This window comes from Podarcis filfolensis (assembly GCF_964270895.1).
Source record: "Podarcis filfolensis genome assembly, chromosome: 11".
NCBI lineage: Eukaryota > Metazoa > Chordata > Lepidosauria > Squamata > Lacertidae > Podarcis > Podarcis filfolensis.
Window position 1 is genome coordinate 46,023,816 of NC_139613.1, and position 21,698 is coordinate 46,045,513.

General features: G+C 42.1%; 2 long non-coding RNA genes across 5 annotated transcripts in view; one reads left to right on the forward strand and one right to left on the reverse strand.

The window, feature by feature from the left end:
* The window catches only part of LOC310745078, a 40,249-nt gene extending 22,616 nt beyond the window's left edge, over positions 1-17,633 (reverse strand). Inside the window, exons 1-4 of one of the 4 annotated variants that reach the window (XR_014539904.1) lie at positions 17,175-17,567; positions 16,082-16,321; positions 14,613-14,785; positions 5,140-5,397 (exon numbers count right to left, since the gene is read on the reverse strand). This is a non-coding gene — a long non-coding RNA (uncharacterized lncRNA). The other 3 variants (XR_014539905.1, XR_014539903.1, XR_014539906.1) reach the window with 3 other exon arrangements.
* LOC310745170 lies at positions 17,040-18,736 on the forward strand. Its single transcript, XR_014540009.1, has 2 exons — positions 17,040-17,158; positions 18,438-18,736. It is a non-coding gene; the product is annotated as an uncharacterized lncRNA (long non-coding RNA).
* Positions 18,737-21,698: the final 2,962 nt, after the last annotated feature.

Sequence of the window (21,698 nt, forward strand, 5' to 3'; positions counted from 1 at the left end):
AGTAAACATACCTATTAAAAACGTCTAGTGTTACAAATATAAAGATATGTTATCTGGAAATTGTAGAGCTAAACGATTCAAAATTCGCTAATAACCTAGATTCCAGTGTAATAGCATTGCACTTGTCAAGTCCGGATGTTAAAGTATTTCTGTTCTCGAGTAGCTTAAATCCCATCCATGCCTATATTTCTGTACTTCATTTGTATGTAAAATTCAGTGAGATTTGCTATGCAAAGCCCAGTTCCCTTTCTTGCCTCAACTGCTGCCTATTATTGGTATAGAACGAAGCCAATGGAAAGTTGACTAGCTACATAAGGAATCTATGACTCCCCTGAAGATGAAAGTGACAAGCATAGTGTAAATCTATTTCCTGTTCATAATAGCAATCATTCACTTCACTTCCTATAACATATACAAGCATAATTAATAACACAAAGCCCTTAGAAAATCAGGCTCAGAGGGGGGGGGGGAATTCAGAACTAATGCAAACATTCTAATGGTCATTTCAAAGTGTCCCATAACCAATGAGAGTCGCTATCTGTTATCATCATAACATGGCAACTATTTATGAAGGCCTCATTCTGTGATCCCAGCTAGTATGCATGAAAATCTAGAATAGTTCCTGGATTTGGGCATGCAGAGAAATAATCAGCACCATTAGTTTTCCTGGTGAGTCGTAAGATTAAATTTAACTTTATGTTTTAGTATGTAAAGCAGTGCTACTGGTGGGGCTGATGGGAGTTGTAGTTCAAAACATCTAGAGGAGACCAGGTGGGTGAGGGCTGATGTAAAGACGTAACCTCCTTGGCAGCAGAACACATCCTTGAATTTCCACTGAAAGCATCAGGACTTATTTTGTACCTCTTCATGTTAATCTTTCATTCATCCCTCACATTACAGTGCATTCAGTGCATTTCCCTGTTACATTGCTAACAGCAAACAGTCTATGTGTGTGTTTTCAAATAGTGGATTTAGCGTGCTAGGGCTACTGTGATTTACTTTGATCTGCTTTCATTTCCGGTATGTGCTGGAAATTCCGCTTGTAAAATATGGACAATCTTTTCAAATCATGATATGGGTCTCTAATTTCCAAGATTCTCCGCATATCGCTAGAGAAGGCAGATGCACCCCCCTCCCCATGTTTAAATGTAGATAAATAGCCAACCTAAAAGTTAATGTGATGTTAGCATTTCTGAAGTACAGTGGTACCTCGGGTTACATACGCTTCAGGGTACAGACTCCGCTAACCCAGAAATAGTACCTCGTGTTAAGAACTTTGCTTCAGGATGAGAACAGAAATTGCGCAGTGGCGGCGCGGCAGCAGCAGGAGCCCCATTAGCTAAAGTGGTGCTTCAGGTTAAGAACAGTTTCAGGTTAAGAACGGACCTCCGGAATGAATTAAGTACTTAACCTGAGGTACCACTGTCTCTTGAAATGATTTCGAACCTTATTGTGCTGGAAAACAGAGGCAAACTCTTGTCCTCACACATTTTCTTCCTCTACTGCGAATGCTCATACTTCTCCATAAGCTACTTGACTTCTGTATAATGCACCTAATTAATGATATTGACAACAGTGAATTTTGAAACCAAAATGAATGATTAGCAAGCCTTCCCTGAGTTGTCTCTCAGAAAGATAGAACTTCCTCCAGGCCCGAAAGAAAACGATAACTCTTGCCATGTCGCTCTTTTCGGGACTGTAATTCATGATCTGCTTGGAAAGATTAACACACCGCATGGATGAAACAGCTTTTTCTTTTTGTCCTGATTCCTGATCTGAGGCTGTTTTAAGTTAACTATCAATGCAGTTAATAAGTACAGCGGCAGCCGCTGAGCAGAGGACGTGAGCAGCCTAGCAGTCAGAGGAGGATGCTTTGACAGAAAATGGACAGGTACAGATCATGTTTTGCAAAGCATTCTATATGGAGCCTCTGCCGTGGCATGGACACGGTGGCCATCAGTCTCTGTAATAGGTTGCATCCAACTAAGTTACCTTCAGAATAGACCTATTTAAATTAATTGACCTAACTTAGTCATGTCCATTAATTTCACTGAGTCTGCTCCAAGTATGGCTAACATTAGTGCAGCCCATCACCTGCAACTTCACATTGTCTGTTCATTACATTGGTAATGCCAGGGTTGGCAGAGTTGATAAAATTAATCAGCATGAATGAATAAGGTGGTACTTGCTGAATTATATGTTTTAGCCCCATTCTCAGCAATCTCATTACAGTCAGCTCGCGATGGGGCATTAGGGTAGTGCTACTGCATTCCTGCTCGGGTCTCCATGTGTTTGCCTTACTCTGTATCTGTGTAGACCAGGTGTCAGCAAGGCTTACTCACTGCCACGGAGCCCCCTCTGTGGGCTGGATTGCAGGCACGCATGACTGCGTGCACCCGCGATTTCTGGCGTCGGCGTCTGTGCAGACACATTTTCCAGCATCTGCGTCTCCGCAGATACGTTTAACGGTGCTGTGGAAGCAAGTCCCCACACCGCACTGTGCTGGTTTAGCGCAGCACGCAGGGACTTGCCAAGCGGGCGGCTCGGTTTGGGGGCGGCTCAGGGGCTGGTAAAATGACCCCCGTGGGCCATTTGTGGCCCATGGGCCTTAGGTTGCCAACCCCTGGTGTAGACTCTGTGCACGTGAAACACCTCCCCCTGTAACAGGGACTGGCAGGGCTCCGAAGAGTGTGTGGAGGAAGCAGGGGACCAGGGGAGTGACCCAGAAGAGGGGGCCAGTGATTTATGGGGTGTCACACCACCCCCAAGGCAGGAGCCAGGGAGGTAGGTAACAAAAAAAAGGTAAAGGACCCCTGGACAGTTAAGTCCAGTCAAAGGCGACTATGGGGTTGCAGCACTCATCTCGCTTCAGGCCGAGGGAGCCAGTGTTTGTCCACAGACAGCTTTCTGGGTCATGTGGCCAGCATGACTAAACTGCTTCTGGCGCAATGGGACACTGTGATGGAAGCCAGAGTGCATGGAAATGCCATTTACCTTCCTATTTGTCTACTCGCACTGGTATGCTTTCGAACTGCTAAGTTGGCAGGAGTTGGGACAGAGCCACGGGAGCTCACCCCATCTCATGGATTGAACTGCCGACCTTCCGATCGGCAAGCCCAAGAGGCTCAGTGGTTTAGACCACAGCACCACTCACTGCACGGCAGGAGGGAGAGTCAGGGCAGTCCAAGGCGGAGGAAGGCGGGCAGAATATGGTGGAAGATGAAGGGACGGGTCAGGTAAGGGACAGGTCGGTAGATTCCATACCTTCCCCCAGACTACTGTCTCCTAGAACCAGGAGGGGCTATGGAAGCTGCTGTGTTTCTCTTGCCATAATGTGTTAATTATCAGACATGTGCCTTCCTTATCTGGGATGGGCCACAACACCCTGCTTTTTATGAGTAAAGATCATACTTTTGATCTTTGACGTGTAGATGTTACAGCAAACATTCGGAAATCAGGGCAGGACGGGCACAGAATGGGCAAGTGTGGTCCTCTTTCTTCACTTACTGTACCCAGTTGGTATGTTCACATGTAATAATCTCACTGCATCTCTGCTCCTTTGGGACTGGAATGGGGTTATGGCCAAAAGCATATGGGAATGTTCAAAAGAGGACTGGCATCGAACATACATAGTGCTGGCAACACCAACATGCATAACACTGCTGCTTAATCATGTCTCAGTTACTGCCAACAAACCACAATAAGCCATGGTTTGTGGTTGACTTATGAACGTTGGTTTGTTTCAGCTATGACCTGGTGCTTTGGGCAAACCTAGCATCCTTCCTTAACCATGGTTTGTTTGGCCACATTCACCCCAGATCCGTGTTAAGCTACAAAGGCGCAAGGTAAGAACAGCTGCACAGATCCAGCTCAATATATTTTGCTGTCTTGGGCAATGGGCAAGATGGTGCCCTCCCTTAAGGCACACACAGAAGCCAATTGGATTGGTGGTTGCTCCAGTACTGGTGAAAGCATTGTCTCTTCCACTGCCTTTGAAGGCAGCGGGCTAGGGTAGCGGGGTACAGAGTAGGTCACATGGCACTTGTAGCTCTGGCCATTCCTCACAACCTCAGCATTTGCTGCCTGAGGCAGCTGCCTCCCTCTGCCTCATCATAAGGCTGGTCCTGTAGCTGGAAAACAAGCAAAGCTTTCTCAAAATAAGGTACAAGCTGTGCATAATATGCACATAATGCGGGCCAGTACACTGTCTTTGAAAACGTTAGGAATATGGAAAGCAAGAACTGTGTCTTGCAAAGAGTGGCCTTAGGCAGATTGGAACTAGCAATGGTCCCTAGGAACCAGCATGCTCTGTCAGTGTCCCGGGTCTCACAATATTCTCTCTTTCAAAGCTTCAGTCCTGCGAACTGTCAGCGAGAGGGTTCTGAGCTCAATGCGCCGTCGCTTCTGTGTTCTTATTAATCTCAGCGCAGTAATGAAAAACGTCCGAGGCTCATTCTCATTCATGGTGGGTAGCTGTACAACAATTTGTTTCACAACCAAAAGTTGACAGAACAAATCCAAAACAACTCTGTGTACATGTTTACATGAGAGGCTATTGGCATCGACAGAGCATTTGAAGGTGTGCTGGAAGTCCCTTATGCTTTTTGTAACATTTTCAAATTCATTGCTGTCTTCAGGATGACAGGAAATTCAGGTCTGCCTCCCTCCTGGGAGATCTTTATTCACAGACAAGTCAAAAACCCTTGACAAAAGGCAACCAAGGGAACTTGTTGACCTTTTAGCTGCCTGTCTAACATCAGTGCAAGTATTGCTCTCTGATAAAATGAGAAATTCAATTTAAGGGGAAATTTAGCAGGCATTTGAGTAGGCTCTCATATTATTTTGCTTCTCTGCCTGTCTTTCAAAACAGAAAATAAATGTAAATAAATAGGACTGTGTGTCATCCATTCTCAGCCCTGGAGAGCAAAACAAGTAGAGCTACACTGAGTGGTAATTCCTTTGCTACAACTTCCCACACCTATTTATCTTCTATTCCATCCCACTCCTGGCTACCATTTTGTTTAAACAAGTTGCACGTTCTTTTCTCACCAACAATACTTCTTTAATTTCTGTTAATGGCTTACAGCGGATTACAAACACCACAAATTTAACCTACAGAACATACTGTGGTGAAGGTACGTTTATTGCAGACCATTTCCTCATGCATACATAGTAAGTTACACACCTTGAATGCATTCTAGCCCATTTGTTTTCAGGCTCTCTAGCTCGAGAGAACCTTTTCCAAATCATCTGTCAAAGAAGTCCTACATGACTGCAAATAAGAAATCTATGCATTGCAGAAGTTTCTAGAGAATGTTCGTGCTGGGTGTTGTTCTCCTCACGAACTGGGAGTCACATTTAGGTCACATACAGGACTGGCCCCAAATATTTTGCTGCCTGAGGCAGAGAGAAATGTCACCATCTCATGCTCGGTCAAGATGCATAATATAGAAGGCCACACCCACTCTTTTTAAGTCTGAGAAAGAAAATCCCACAAATGCCTCTCTCCCTGCATGTAATGAAACTACAAATGAATAAATACAAATTTGCTGACCTTTCATGACACCCCAAATCAGCTACCTCACTGTGCCCAGCTGATTACTTCCAACACTGCATCTCTACCATGCAGGGTATAAACGCTTTTAAAATAGCTCAGGACCGCACATTGTGTTCTGTGTAGTTTTATGCACAAATTGCCATTGAATGTACAATAAAATGGCTGCCCCTTACAATATCACAATCTTCACAAAACATGCATCCGTGTGAGGTGATCAATTTACAATGTAATGGTGCAGTAAATGTCTATAGATGGTGCTCATAAATTCCTATAGGGTGAGCACACAATATTGCCAAGTTTAAATTCTAGCTTCTTATGCCAAATGACATCAGTTACTTACAATCTCCTCCTTCGCTCTCCTTGTGAAGGGTTTGGCTTATCTGTTTATGATAGCTTCCCTGGCAAACTTGAAAGAAATCTATCTATTTGGATTAAAAGAGAAAGTTCCTGAGGTAAATGTAAATGATTGCTGCTATCAGTGTTATATTTATTGATTTCTCTGGAACTTATAACGAAGAGAGACAGCTCTCGTCAAAACAGGTGCATCTTATGATATTTCTCTGGCTTTGGAATGATTCATTGGGTGAATGAGCTACCGAAAGGAAAATCAACACAAATACTTCTACATGGAAGAGAAAAATAGCAAATAGGGTGGGGCGCAGAAAGATACACTGGGCTGAAGCCATATCAGCAAGTAAATTCCTTTCACTGCCTTGTACAAAGGAAAGTTTTGATGGGGGGGGGGGGGTTCCGCACTCGGAAACGTTGACATCATACTGAAACATGAGGGGGTAAAAATAATGATTTAGCTTTTTCTTCCCAACTGCATTGTAGTATCTTTATTTCAGAAACCCCAAAGAGATTGGCAATGGGATATAATGGGATTATAAATATTCTCAGTGCCGTGCTCTGTTAGAATATTCTGCCAGCTAGAGCCATCAACCTGGAGTAGATCAGTGGCAATCATTCTATTCTATAAATCCTATACTGTTTGGCAGTGAAATCTATATAAGTGCTTCAATTGATAGTGGAGGGAAATTCTGTGCACAAGCACTTGGAACCAGCCAGGCACTTTGCATTAGTATACAGTTGCCTTAAATTCTGTGAAAGAAAAATCAAAATTATACAGCCAAGATCTAATGTTTGTTATAGGAGTATTAGGCAACTAATAATAATCTTAATTTATGCAGTCATGGTTGTCGATATTTCATTATTGGAAGGAGTACGTTGGTGGAGTATAGTTTATCGTTTCCCTTAGCTGCCATACACACAAAATCAAACTCCATTCATGTTCTCCATTTTATGCTTTAGGCTACAGCTTTATAATCTATAATCTACTACAGTAGGCAAACATTCTGAAAGGTGAGACATAGCTTAATCCTCGCTGCAGCTCATCCTTTCACTCTTTATACGGTTCAGTAATTTTAGATGTTACAGCTAATGTCCAAAATCTGGTGAATATTGACCATCTTCCCAGCTGAATTTCACAAGGACCTGAGAGCTCAGCAATACACTAGTGAATGTTGACAGTCATCCAAATGGGATTGTCAGCATTCATTGGTGTAAGACACCCCAACCAGAAAATATATGTATTTGGACATCCTTGAAATTCATCTGTTTTTATTGTGAATGCAGGTTTATAGGTTAGTAGTAAGCCACATGTTTTGCATGGGGAAAACTATCTCCCTGCCCCCATATCACCCCCAAATCTCATGAGCTGCTACCAGTCAGTGTAGACTAGGGCTCAGCAATATATCAATGTATTGTCCAAAACCAGTTTGAAGTCTATATCGTGATACTGGTTTCATAGTTTTTGACCTGGCAATGTATTGCGAATCATGTTAGGGCTGGTCTTTGTCCAAAACTGGCTTCAAGTCCATATCAATACATTGGTTTCATCATTTATGACCTGGCAATATATTGCGAATCATAATATGTGTGTCTGTGTGTGTGTGCTATGCAAAAATCACAATGTGGGAAAAACCATGAAGCCAGTCAATGCCTCTACATAATTCCATCCTTATTTTAGACACTGTGATATATCAGTATATTGTGATGTTTAGCTGGTGGTATATTGAGATGTCGAAAACCAGCTATTGCCCAGCCCTAGTGTAGACCAGGGGATCTTTTCCCTCCGATTGAGGATCACATTCCAGACCATGCGTTGAGAACAGCATGCTGGGTGCTGAGCAAGCTGGCTCCAGCAGCAGCAGATGTCACCTTTTCTTTCTCTGATTTCCTTTATGTCACCCCCTTTTCATTATGTCTCTTTCTGACACCTCCTTCTCTCTCCCTACCCAGCAGGGACAGATTGTATGGATCTCTGGGAAGAGCAATCGCTTCCAGAACACCTTTGAGATTCTTCATTTGCTCACCCCAATGTCTGCAACACTGGGCTAGATGTACCAATGGCCTGATTAGGTATAAGGCAGCTTCCTGTGTTCTAAAATATGCGCACATTCCACTTGAAATATTTAATTAACTGTGACATCAATATACTAAATATGTGGCTTGGAGGAAGATTGCTTTGTTTTAGTGAACGGCGGTGAGCTGTGTCTAGGAATACACACACACACACACACACACACACACACACACACACACACATTGCAACACACAAACATTCTCTCTCTCTTTTGCTCTTTCTCCTTTACATGAAAACCTCTCTCTTTGAGATGAAATCATTGGAAAGTTCCCTGAGCTGAAGTGTGCATCCTCAGGAGACCATGCAAGAGACCTAGACTTGCAGCGCGCTATTGATCAGAGAGATGAACAAGCTCCAGTAACAAATCCTACGGAAAGCTCACCACTTTTTCTGAAGACCTTTTCAAACCCCACTCTAATCACTGGGTAGAAAGCAGTAAATTAAAGCAGCAGGTTCAAGCTTTGGAAAGCTTTAACAGGCAGGGTGCAGCAGGAAAACACACAGGAGGTTGAGTTATTGTATTTTGTAACCTTCCACGTTTCCCTGCAAGCCATAAATTATGGAGGTGAACGTAAATAAGAATTAAATATCAGAAGTGTCTTTCTTCTTCTGTCCTTTTGATTATACCACTATTTTATTTATGGCTCCCATAAGAAAACCAAACTTCCATTATGTGCTATTTCTTCTGTAAATTGTTAAAAGAATCACAAAAATGAAATACTTCACAGCAGGTTTTTCCTCTATTGCTGTTTTGCCCGCAATACTGCTTCTCCCTCCCCTTTTTGGAAGCTTGTAATTTTCCCCCTCTGATGATAGAGAGGACAATATCTTATTATAGTTTACCTTGCTGTCAAAAAGCATGCTGCTGTCCTCTTAAAAATCAAAAGTCAAAGCTGCAATCTCTAGGCTGAGGCATTTGACTATGGCTGGAACATAATAAAATGTTCTTGTTCCTCCAGGAACTCAAAGAAACATTTTCAGAGCCTCAGTACATAGAACATTACCTTTTAAAAGAGGTATTTGGGGGGGGGTGACACTGGCTGCTTTCGGTTGACCAGAGGAAGAACAATAAAGTCTACCATCATATGTATAATGCTTACACACCTGAATTTATTCTGATGAAATTGCTATAAGGGTCCATCCGGACTTCAGTCACTTTGGAAAAGGAAACAAGGATGCTGGCTCCCCACTCTGATTTTACTACGAAGCAGAGAGCCTCAATGGAGGCTGGCAAGGGATTTGATCAGCTGCCTGGGGAGGCTGAATAGGCAGTGGCAGTGACAAGAAAGCAGCCTGAGCAGGAGGGTGCAGTTTTGTTCCCTGGAACCAGATGTCACCATCACAGATGGAAAAAGACCTACCCTCCCCAACAGAGCATGTGTTTGCAATCTTGATATTCTCACAAGGTGAGATAATCTCTTGAGTAAACATGGTGATGCATTGTCTTTAAAAACACGGCCGGAGGGTGGGAGAACTTGTTGAGACATATTCGTGGCTTCTGTCCAGTTCTGAACCTCATGCCCTGCTCCTGAATCGTGACCCCTGAGCACTGTTTGCTGCTGAGCGTGTACTATTACTTGTCTGAATAAAGATCTTTCTTGCTTCCAAGCAAGAACCTCTATCTGTGTGTGTTGGGTGGAAGACGATACAGTCGTAGCTTGTTTGTCGAACGCCTTGCAACTTGAACGTTTTGGCTCCCCAACGCCGCAGTGTTCTAGTTTGCGAATGTTCTTTGAAACCCGAATGTCTGACGCTGCTTCTGCGGCTTCGGATTGAGTGCAGGAAGCTTCTGCAGCCAATCAGAAGCCATGTCTTGGTTTTCAAACATTTTTAGAAGATGAACGGACTTCCGGAATGGATTCTGTTCGAGAGCCAAGGTACGACTGTACAGTAATTGATGGGTACTGCCGCACTAAAGGATCGCTTTCTTGCAAGTTCAGAAAGAACATTAAGCAGCACTTGTAAATGAGTATTTATTTCACTTGTGAATTGCTTCCTATGAAGCATCTCAAAGTGATTTCATAATATAGTACCAAAAAATTAAGCACAATTCTCAACAATCTCTCTTTCCTCTTCTGATATTATCAGATAACTATGTCTGCCCTTGAAGCATATAGACTGTGCCTTTCTACTTTTTGCAGTTGTTCTGGGCTTCTCTTTCTAATTACCAAATCCCTGCCTCTACCTGATTCCCAACACAGTGGCTAGGAATGTTGACCCTCATCCGCCCCAGTTTTTAAGAACCATCAGTGCTAAGCCACATCCTGTAACTTGCAGATAACTTTTACAGACATCAACAGCTATCATGCAGTACAGGGGGGGGTGTATATTTCTGCCCATTAAAAAATGCCAATGAGAAGTCCATTTCTGACATAAGCACATTTTCTTTTAAAAAAATATATTCAGTTTTTACTGATACTCCTTTTATATATATAAAAAAAAATCTGCAAAGCCTATCAGCATTTGTCGAAATTTTGTAATAAGCTGTCGTTAGTTGCTTTTCTTCTGGAAAGTGGTTTGTACTTTCATTATTACAAAATTTCAGTAAATGCTGATAGACGTTGCAGATTAAAATAAAATAAGCATCCATGAAAACTGTGTGTATTTTTTTAACAAAATGTGCTTATGTCAGAAATGCTCTTTCCATTGGCTTTGTTAATGGGCAGAAATATATCAGTTTTTTCCCCATTGTACTGCATGATAGCTGTTGATGTGTGTGTAAGTTATCTGCTTTTGTTATTAAATCTGTAGGTGCAATGTTTTGAGGGCAGTGGGTCAGAATGGAAAGGGAAAAGCAAAATTTCTGTTCTCTGGTCAAAAATTTCAAATAATATTATCTCCTGGCATCTAAGTCAAGGGTGGCAAGTCAACATACTTTTTTTCAAGAGTGAACTGCGATCAGAAAGTGAGTGTTAAGTAATGCCCGTGTTTTCATTTTTGCCATCACTTTGAGTTTGGTATTAAATATTACTTGTTCAGATGTCACATATTGATACAGAGTATATATGTCAGCATTTGGACAGGAACTAATTGGATTCATATCTCTGATATGTTTTCAAATTGCTAGGTCACATCTGGGTCTCCTGCTATAAATTCTTCACCACTGGTCTAAGTAAAAGGAATGTGACAGATTTAATACCTGGAATAAGTTATTAACTGCAAGAATGCATAAAACAGCATACTGTTGAAAACGGAGAAGTCTGTGTTGCCTCATTTTTAATTATAGGAAGAATTTCTTTGAGGATATTAGTGCTTGGATCAAGCGATGGTGGATTGAAAGCCAAGTAAAGAATGGTGAATTATATGAACTCACAGCATTTTGTTTTGGGTTATCCTTTTACCATTTAAACACAACACTAAGGTGGAAGGTACTCGCACAATGTTCAAAGGAGAATAAAAATCAGGAACAATCTACTTATATATTCCATTAGGCAAAGGGAAGAAATATCTATTGGAGGTTTAAACATTCTAGAAACATTTGAACTTCACATGAGCACCAGTGTCCTCAACAGAACGAAATCATGCTTAAATGCCATTTAATTCTGGGTTGGACTGTTTTTCCTGTGTTCTGTATAGATTTTGCATTGACTGTATTTATGTTTTTTTAAAAAAAATAATTTTTATTAACTGGCCAATCACATCGAATTAAATCACATCACATAAATTCCAAATTGCAAAGCCAAATTTTTAAATTTTGTTGGGGGAACCCATACTTCAAGATCCAAAGGGGGATTCAGATCATCTTCTTATTACTGCGTTAATGTCCAAATCAGTCCCAATCAGTCCAAACAAAATTCATAATTCTATCCAGTCTTATCTTGGTGTTTCCACATCATATCTTGTTCATATAATTTCTATTTTTCCTTTACGATCTCTTCTGTTAGTCTCCTTAAGCCGATAAGCAAAATAATCATTGACTGTATTTATGGCCTTGCTTTCTTTTCTGGTGAAATTTATGGGGGTGCTTCTCATCTATAAAGCACTCAATGACTCAGGTGCCGGAGGTGCAATTTAAGGATGCCCTTCCTACAATTTGAATCACGTATGATTGTTCTTCAGGGGAACCTCAATTTCTGGCCAGTTCATTATTTGTATGCCCTGAACAACTATTGTTTAAAAATGCATAAAGCTGAAATCCTAAGTGCACACTTATCTGGGAAGAAGTCCACTGAAGTCGGTGGGACTTACTTTTCAGTAGATATACCGAGGATTAAAGCTGGTGTCAAGGTTGGATGGCCAGGAATCTGCTAAGCTCTCAGACTCATTGTGGGATGGTATCTTGTCCAAATATTGAAAGTGATAAAAAAAACAAAAGAATTTTAAAAATATTTTAAACAATTCCAGTACAGATGCAGACTGGGAAAGATCTCAACTTAAAAGGCTTGTTGAATGAAAAGGATATGCCATTGGTATTTAACCCCTAGTAAGTTAGCAAACTCCTGCCAACCTAGCAGTTCGAAAGCACATCAAAGTGCAAGTAGATAAATAGGTACCGCTCCGGCGGGAAGGTAAACGGCGTTTCCGTGCGCTGCTCTGGTTCGCCAGAAGCGGCTTAGTCATGCTGGCCACATGAGCTGTACGCCGGCTCCCTCGGCCAATATAGCGAGATGAGCGCCGCAACCCCAGAGTCGGCCACAACTGGACCTAATGGTCAGGGGTCCCTTTACCTTTACCTTTAAGTTAGCAAAAATGTATAAGACAGGTACAAGTATCTGTTGGAAATGTAAAGAAAAAGAAGGCACCTTTTATCATATGTGGTGGACATGTAAGGTAATAAAAGCATTCTGGGAAATGATACATAATGAACTGAAAAAAAGGTTTAAAATAACTTTTACAAAAAAACCAGAGGCTTTTCTATTAGGAATTGTAGTTGCTGATATTCCAAGGGAGCAGAAAGGACTTTTTATGTATGCGACGACAGCTGTACAGGTGTCGTTAGCCCAGAGATGGAAAGAAGACAAAGTCCCTACCAGAGAAGAATGGCAAATTAAGTTGATGGACTATGCCGAAATGGCAAAATTGACCGGAAAGATCAAGAACTAGGAAGACCAAAACTTTAATAAGGAATGGGGAAAATTTATAATTTACCTTGAAGACCACTGTAAGCAGCTGAAAACGTTAGCAGGATTGCAATAACACTTGTAGTGTAACAAGAACTATGGATACAATGGAGTTATAAAAACCTGAATTATTAAAAAAAGATGCAGTAGAAAAGGTTTAATAGCAGAACCCACAGAGGGGAAGGTGGGAAGTCCAGAGATTCATGGGAATCTTATAACTTTGGATGTGTTGTGGTATGATTATAAATTCAAATATGTAAAACCAAATAATTTTTAAAAATAAAATTAAAAGAGGAAGGTCTTCAGCCAGCACTGAACTATATAATGCCATCTATACAAGAAGCTAATTTGGCTGAAGCTCAGAGCAGAGCATATGGTGTTGGTGTTGTTGTTATGTTGTGGTTGTGATCCTATGGCACCATTTCGTAGTTAAGCACTATCTAAAGCCAATGTCGCTAACCACATTCATGAGCCATGGCACAAAATCAGTTGGTGTGATCATATCAGTTGGCATGAACATATCCATAAAGTGCAGGTGATTAAGGCTTCTCATTCCCCCCTTTTAAAATAATAAAAACAAATCACTTTTGGGCTGAGAGCTTTTAACTCTGGGGATTTCTACTTGACTATGGTGATTAGCTATTTTTATAGCTGATAAACCTGTGGTGCTTTTCAACAATGATGTTCTCTCTGACACTTAGCAGAAACAACTGTTAAGCCAAAGATAAAAAGGTCAGGACAAGAGCACAGTAATTATATTTGCAATGAAAACAGTTATTTGCAGTTTTAGACCCAAAGCAGCAACTTAAAATAAAAAAGTTGAGATCTGTTGGCCCACAAAATGCATATTGTTAATAAACAGGTAAATGTTCCTGTTAGAAAAGTTTTAGAGCAGCTTTGAAATGTACCCAAAATAATGATACAGAATGTGTGAGTAAGGCATACGTTCCTTTGCTTTGCTTCTTGCAAGGGAAGGCAAACAATTTCAAACAAAAAATCTTAATTTTGCCCTACAATGGAAGAATGCATATTTGGCCCTTAGGGAGATGTCACCTGACTTCCTGCTTCACATGAAACTAGAAGAGGTACATTTAATGGTGAAATTCTCTGTCACCATTAAATGGAAACACACCAGAGTCACCCCAAATAATTAAGACCCAGCTTCCTCCAAACAAAAAAGATCGATGTTAGGCTATAAAAGGGTTGGTTAAACACTTAATGTTGTCTAGACTACCACCTTTGGTTTGCGTTTGGGAGGTTGAATTTGAAAGGTTGTGTTTTTCAAAACTGTAGGGAATAAAGTATTACTAGCAAACAAAAAGCAGAGTAGAAAATGTGCACTACCCTCACTAACTATGAATGGAAAGCCTAAATTTTAATCTTTAAAATAGCATAGCTTTGAGGCAGATTGAATCTGGGTTTCTTTTCATATCCATTTGATGTATTGGAGGTGATTTTCATGATGTCATTCTGAAAGCTAAATAAACTGCGTAGAAAGTTAACAAGCTGTGGTGGCAAGCAGTCTGTGTGGGATTATAGACGAGCTAATTTGATCAATTACTTTTCTTACCAGAAGTCTGTGGGTGAGACAGAAGCCAGGGTACCCACTTTGGCAGATGAAGAATCAGCAGAGTCAACACATACCAAGAAGGTAATGAACGGTCTTTCAAACTTCATTTTTCACCCAGGGAGGAGAAGACAAGTCATCCGAGTTATGGTTGCTCAGAACAGCCGGAAAGATAACTATAAATAAATAAATAGACGAGTGCTAATCGTTGAAAAACCAAGAGAAATCACTACGTTTATCCCCATTCTCCTCTCTTCATACTGTGCTGAAATTTCATTATGGTGTCAAACCCGCTCAAAATTTTAAAATCCCAAACGACTTCTTCCTTTGTAATTTAAATAGAGAAGATGCCATTTTAATTGCCACCAATGCCTCCTCTACAGCAGCCTCTTGGCCAGGCATCCCCAAACTCGGCCCTCCAGGTGTTTTGGGACTACAGTTCCCATCATCCCTGACCACTGGTCCTGTTAGCTAGGGATGATGGGAGTTGTAGTCCCAAAACATCTGGAGGGCCGAGTTTGGGGATGCCTGCTCTTGGCAAATAAGAGGCATTGCTGGTCTCCCCCACCCTTGTTTCCTATGTAGATCACTAATCCCTTCTTCCCTGGCCAGGGGTGTCGCCATTTTATAGTTTGACTCCAGGACCAAAATGTCCTGATCCCAGAGACTGACATTCAGAGGTAAGCTGCCTCTGATCCTGAGAGTAGAATACAGTACAGCCATCCTGACTCATGGCCATTCCTTTGAATTTGGGCTGGTTAGGATGCTCTCTAAAAGGTAAAGGACCCCTGACCATTAGGTCCAGTCGCGGCCAACTCTGGGGTTGTGGCGCTCATCTCGCTTTACAGGCCAAGGGAGCCGGTGTACAGCTTCCGGGTCATGTGGCCAGCATGACTAAGCCACTTCTGGCGAACCAGAGCAGCACACAGAAACACCATTTACCTTCCCGCCAGAGCGGTACCTATTTATCTGCTTGCACTTTGACATGCTTTCGAACTGCTAGGTTGGCAGGAGCAGGGACCGAGCAACGGGAGCTCACCCCGTCATGGGGATTCGAACCACCGACCTTCTGATCAACAAGTCCTAGGCTCTGTGGTTTATCCCACAGCGCCACCCGCGTCCCTCTAGGATGCTTTCTAGGCTGGGTCAAATACTGGGATAGGGTGAATTTTGGTACCTTTATATTACCCTGGATCTAGCAAAATGTTAGCTTGGTCTGGCCCAAAGTCCTTTCAGGGCTGGCAGATGATAAGTCATAGAATCACAGAGTTGAAAGGAAGCCTGAGCATCATCTAGTTCAACCCCCTGGAATGCAGGAATAATGCAACTATCCAATATGGGGATCAAACCTGCAACCTTGGCGTCGTCAGCACCACACTCTAACCAATTGACCTATCAACATATGTTCAAAGCAGAGAGATTCTTAAATGAGCCAACCATTCTAACATTCAAAGTTCAGGCCAATCTCATACCCAAATTCTTTAGCCAGAGATTTTGGGGGGGGGGGGGTTCTTGAATTAACATCACGCCCAGGTGGTGACCTAGAAGAATTTTAACTTTGACAAAAGCAGGCCTCGGTTGCATCATGCAGGTTTCATAGCTTTTTGCCCCCAGTTGCCACCATATCGTGCCATTTCTGAAGGGAGTTTTGTTCTGTACGGCAAATCCTTCAGTTCAGCAACCACATTGATTGGTGTTGCATAGGTTTTAATCTGCATTTGAGAAATAAAGGTGGTCTTGTTAGACACCCTGTTATTCTTCCTTTCTTCATTCCCATCACCTGCTGTTGCTTTGGCAAGGCGAAATGTAACTCAAATAAGTGCCTTTTCATGCCTTCAGCCTTCAGCAAGAAGGCTGCCACACGGCGTTCCTCACCATAGGTGGCCATCAGGTATGCAGCAGAGCTTATTAAGATACTGCTGAGTTTATCCCCTGTTGTCAGAACAAGGAACAGCTCAGCATCAGAATCAGCCCCTCAGTAATGAGCCATTTCTGGGTTGTCACAGACTTTGAAGCATTGAATTCTAACTTGAAGCTATTCACCACAGGCAGGCAGGCAGAAGCTTTCTGCCAGGACTCTCATAACATCCATCGTGTGGATTCTTTCATAAAGGGTTTTAATTGTATCAGCACCATCTACCTGCATGGAAAAGGGGTGATAATGGTGTCAGCTTCTCCTTGACAGGGAAGAGAAAATTCAATAAATACAGATACCATTTTCAGAATTCACCAGATGGTGCTACTGTGGATAGCCTTTTTGGTGAGGAGGGGATTTCCTCCTGAATATAATAATTGAAGAAATGCTAATAGTCAGCTGTAGCTGAGGATGATGCTTATTAATTATTATTATTATTATTATTATTATTATTATTATTATTTAAAAGAATAAGCATCATAGTGGTGAAGTTCCTACTATTGCATCCTGTGCCATGCCCTTAGTAGAATCCCACTAAGAGGAATCTCCTCAAACAATTGTCACGGAATTGGATCATTCTTCCCTGCGCCTTCCATGTGAGGGCTCCAGGAGTGTGCAGGACTTGCACTTTAAGGTATACTTAGACTCACATTTGTGTCAACTAATGCCTACTTGAGTAGCATAGGGATAGCCGTCATGTGACCCTAGTGACTAAAATAGTATTAGTGCTGCAGTCCTGAGCTGCTTTCCAAGGAAGTAGTTCAGTTAACGCAAGTATTTCTGGCTGTGCAGAAGAATGTCACCTCGCTCTCCTCTCGCCACACTGCCTCTCCCCTCAATTCTTCTCTAGATTTTCTCTCAACCCTCTGGAACAGTGGGGGGGGGGGACACATGGGGAGAGTAGAGGAAGTTCTGTTGCACAAATGGAAATCCTTGCACTGATGGAACCATGGGCACACACTCTGTGGGGCTGGCCAACCCCCAAATATGTGGGGACAGGGCTAAGTCCCCTCGGTCTTGAGGGCCTGGGCCTCCCTGCGGTGGCCAAGGGCATTGTCAGGCCTACCTATGATGGTTAGTCTACCTATAGAGTTAGTCTAACTTTAGAGTTAGTCTACCTATGACGGTGGCAGGCCTGCTCCTGATGTGCGTGACATCATGCATGTTGCATTTGTGATGTCACGCTCTGATGATGAGATGAGACAAGCCTCCACAATGTTGCGCGGAATCTAGCCATATAACTAGCCCTGGTCTGAAGAGCTCAGTTGCTTGGATTTTCTTCACTTGAACTCACTTGCTCAGTGAATCAATCAGCCATTTCATCAGAGCGGCACTAGTTAGGTTCTAGTTCAACCACAGTCCTATACTCACTTCCTGGGAATAAGCCCCCTGGTCCCTTCCTCCTCTACAACTGATGCTTTGAACTTAATGAGGTTTATAGCCACACCAAACACTTAAAGCACAATTATACCACTTTAACAACTGTAGTTTGTTAACTACAGTTCCCAGGATTCTTTGGGGGAAGTTATGTCTGTTAAAGAGGCATAAGAGTGCTTTAAATGTGTTGTGTGGGTCTGAGTTGAGCAGATATGTATAAGATGTCACCGCTAATATCAAAATTAAGACCAGACAGTGACTGCCTCCCTATAACCAACAACGAAATAAGCACATGGATTTATTATGTGGATGCCAGCAAGCATCTAGAAATAAACTTAAATAAACACCTGTGAATATCCTCCCCATCTTCCCTCAGTGTAAGGAACCCCTCTTTCTTTTATGTTGCGTTGCTACAAAATTTGGGGTGTGGTTATCTGTTCAGGGTAGTCCAGCAGTAAGCCAGCATCAGTCCTTTCTCATGAGAGAAGTTCAGTCACAGGTGAGAAAATATAAAATTGGTCGCCCATTTGTTCCAGCCATAAAAGAAAAAATTAAAAGTCATGATACAGTTTCTAAGGAGGCAAGAGGTTACTGAAAAGGGTAACTTTGGATAATACTGAGGAGTTCCACTGAGTTCCACTCCCATCTCCAGCTGCCTCCTCACCTCTCCAAAGAATCTATAGAAAGGGCATTGCAGGGAGAAACTGGGGGAAACCATCTCCTCTGCTTCTAATGGAACATCATGGAACTTCCCCAAGAACAAATAAGGAACCAACCCACGGTCATCACCCCGCTGTAAAATCAGAAGCAAATAAAGGCTGTGAATACTAAGAGATTGTTGGTGTCCAATATCCATTTATTTTATTTTATATTCTTTGTTGAAAAATAAAAGTACAAAATTACAAGTGCACAGAGTAAGATAACAAGAAATAGTGCCCATGTAGAACAACAACAACAAGAAGAAGAAGATATTGTGTACATCACAAACAACGGGGTTGTTACTGTAGTTAACCAGACCTTAACCTAATACGGTATTTTAAAAAATGAATTCGAAATAACATTAAATTTGTCCATGACAAGTCTACATAGTCTCCCATGTTTTCAGTGGGACCTGGGATCTCATGCAAGCCCTCTTGAAGAAAATGGAGGTTGCCCAGGAGCAATGCTTGCCAGTCGACATTCAGCGTTGCTTATTTGTTCTCGCGCCTGCTTTTTCTGTCCAGAAAAGATGGCAACATGAGGTCCTCGTGCAAATTAAATGGTGCAACTAGCTGCTCCTACCTCTCACGTAATTACTGTGCTGTGACAAGATACATTCCAGACATGGCTACTTTCAACCAGGCTTATTCTGTTCCCAGTGCATAGAAAATGAGAGAATGCCTCACCTGGCTCACAGCCATTGCACTCATGTTCAGAAGAGAAAGGGGTGTGTGGGCAGGGGCAGAGACCCTGCTTGCCAACAGCAACTCCCGAATTTCTAACTGCTTTACTATAATCACATCATTTATTGCATATGAAGGCAGACCGAAACAGGCAGGAGGCAATGACCTGGCAATTTATTTCACTCTACCGTGACTCCAGGTACTTTAGGTCAGAAAGCTCAAGTTCTTATCTGCTTTCAGACTAGCATAGACTTATTTCTATGGATTTTATAAAGACTAATTAGGGGAAATTCCTAAAACTGAATAAGAGGTCTATGTACTGCATAAAGGATTGTAATGGTACCATTTAGAGGCTGTAGTTTGAATCTGGAGTGGACCCCAGAAAGATTTATTTATCTGTTTCATTATCTTCTTCTTTGTCAATCACTCGTAGCCAAGTAAGACTGTCTTCCATAAATACAGTCTTAACAGTGAGTCCGTAAGTGACTGTGGAGGCCAATTCTGGATCCACACATCCTTCCACAGTGGGGACATAGGATTCTGGGTGGGAGTTGATCATGGTGAGGGTTTGCCAAGCGTGCCTTCCTCTTAGCACGTTTCTCCCTTTTGTCCTGAGTTTGAGTGTCTTCAAAGCTCATGACACCTTTGGTAAAGGCTGTTCTCCAGTTGGAGTGCTCACAGGCTAGTGTTTCCCAGTTGTCAGTGCTAATACTATTTTTTTTAGCTTTTAGTCATGGTGTTGGCACTCCTTCAGAAGTCTATAAACTAACCTCTCATAAAAATATTCCCTATTGGGACTTGTTCAAAGCCCACAATAATGTGTGAAAAGGTTCCTGGTTACTTCTGTGTGATGTAAAATACATTCTGGTGGCCACTGTCGGCTGGATCTTGAAGCAGAAAGTGTCTCTTGGAGGTTGTCCAGTGTTTCCGTGTTTCAGCTTCCCCCAACCTGGTGCCCTTGGGAAGTAACTCCCATCAGCCCGAGTCAGCTCTGCTGGTGTGAACTTCTGGGATCTGTAGTCTGAAACATCTGGGATGTGCCAAGTTGCTGATGCCTGTTCTTCTTGTTCTGTAAAGGTCGTTGAGAGATGCAGCCAGAAATATTTAGCTACAATACGATGAAATATTTTGACTTTTTCAATTCCCAAAGAGTGAGGTGTTAAATCCTGCAAGCTCCTGAGCATCATTAAAAACAAAAATAAAAAAGGATTTGTAACGAGGCAGTCATCCTCCCTCAGACAGGCAAGCTGAAAAATAACTCCATCCCCACTAATTGCTAACATGTAATCAAATACGTGAAGAGTGCTGTTGAGAGCCTGGAGGGGAGTAAAGCGAGGCGGCTGCTTCTGATAATCCCCCCTAGCTTTTTCTGTAAGATGTAGATGAACAGTCCTAAGGAGCCTTGCTGATTAAGAATGATGAAGGTCCATCTGCTTTAGGGCAAAACCAGATAGGAAATATAAGCACAGGAGAACACAGATATGAAAGTGACACATACTCCCATCCACCCCTACACAATATTTGTGCAGATCCTTTCCATGAAAAAGGTCCCTGACCCATTTTCCCTTGAATGTTGGGGTGCATGGTCATTGTCAAACTACTGAATACTACAACACTGAGACTCAGGGGGGAGCTGACAGCCAATGCACTGGGCTGGATGTAAGTACAGTGGTACCTCAGGTTAAGAACTTAATTTGTTCCTGAGGTCCGTTCTTAACCTGAAACTGTTCTTAACCTGAGGTACCACTTTAGCTAATGGGGCCTCCCGCTGCCGCCGCGCTGCCATCGTGCAATTTGTATTCTCATCCTGAAGCAAAGTTCTTAACCCAAGGTACTATTTCTGGGTTAGCGGAGTCTGTAACCTGAAGCGTCTGTAACCTGAAGCATCTGGAACCCGAGGTACCACTGTAATTTATACATTTTAGACAATGTGTTTTTTCCCCTTATTCTGTAATAACTCTCTTTCAAATTGTGAGCTTTGGTCTGCAAACCCATTTTTCTTATCTAGTTTAAACATATGTAGTTGGTGATACTGTAACCAGTCCATAAGTTGGCTCCTTAATTCTTCCATTGCTTTCAATCTGGGTTTACTCCCTGAAAAGTTCAACAGAACTCTACAACTCGTCACTGGGAAATGGGGGAGATTTTCAGCTCAGTGCTCATTTAAAGGTAAACCTACCAAATCCACATTTTCCAAAACAATGTGCAAAGTGAAACACAGGCATGCTCCAAAATTCATACGTCTCTGAATTTTGCAATGCAATTCTTTGGTCAAATAATGTGTATTGAAATTCAAATACCAAGGTAAGATTCATATTCTAGGATAAAGTGTGGAAATTGTGTGTGTGTGTGTGTAATTATGGCACATTTCTTTGTAAAAATGTTCATATTAGGCAAAATTATTTCTTTCATAAA